The following is a 946-nucleotide window of genomic DNA, read 5'->3' as shown; positions in this document are numbered from 1 at the left end:
CATATATATGTATATATATATATATGTATGCACATAATTATGCATATGTATAGTTATGTATAGTTATGTGTGTGTATCTCACTATATATAATCATGTGCATATATGTGTGTGTGTGTGTGTGTGTGTGTGTGTGTGTGTGTGTGTGTGTGTACACAGTCACACACACAATCACAAACACCAATAAATACCTAAGTGGGTGTTAGCATGTATGTGTATGATACTTCATATGCAATGATTTCAAACGGCAATTCTATAAAATTATATCTTCAAATAATAACAATATTAATACTACTAATAATAATAAAAACATTAGAAGACATAGATATTATTAAAAGAAAGACCAACAGGGAACATTCAATAAGAATTAAATAGAATGAATACATAAATATTTCAAGCTGGAAAATTTAACATGATAATACTGAGACCGGTTTTTGTATGGAAATAAAAATGAAGCAGTGGAAGAGATTCATGGTGTAGGCATGGCTGCATGGTTATGAAGATGGCTGGCCAACAACGTGCTTCCAAGTTCAGTCCCAAGCAACTGTCATTTATTATAGCCCTGCACTGACCAAGACCTTTAAGAGAGAATCTAGATTATGGGAACATGTGTGTGTGTGTGTGTGTGTGTGTGTGTGTGTGCCTGTGTGTATGTGCCTGTGTACATGTATGCCTTTTGTATTTACCCTACACCCCACCTATCTGGGCAACTATGGATGGTTTGTTTACATTCTTGCAATTTAGCAGTCCAGCAAAAAGAGAATGGTAGAAAAAGTAACAGATTTCAAAAGTAATTGAGTCAAATTATGACTAAAAACCTTACACAAGTGGCTTTTCAAGGAACCCTGCCAGAGGACTGAACCAAAAATCCCATATATATATATATATATATATATGTATGTATATTAACCTTTACTATTTTTTCCCTTTTATCTTTTACTGGTTTCA

The 946-nt window shown here is 33.4% G+C and overlaps 1 protein-coding gene across 1 annotated transcript in view; it reads right to left on the bottom strand.

Annotated features, from left to right (window-relative positions):
• Positions 1-946, bottom strand: part of LOC106872929 (phosphatidylinositide phosphatase SAC2) — a 701,722-nt gene that overhangs the window by 662,758 nt on the left and 38,018 nt on the right. The window lies entirely within an intron of this gene.

This window comes from Octopus bimaculoides, chromosome 22 (assembly GCF_001194135.2).
Source record: "Octopus bimaculoides isolate UCB-OBI-ISO-001 chromosome 22, ASM119413v2, whole genome shotgun sequence".
In the NCBI taxonomy this organism is placed as follows: Eukaryota; Metazoa; Mollusca; class Cephalopoda; order Octopoda; family Octopodidae; genus Octopus; species Octopus bimaculoides.
This window is presented reverse-complemented; position numbering and strand designations above follow the sequence as displayed.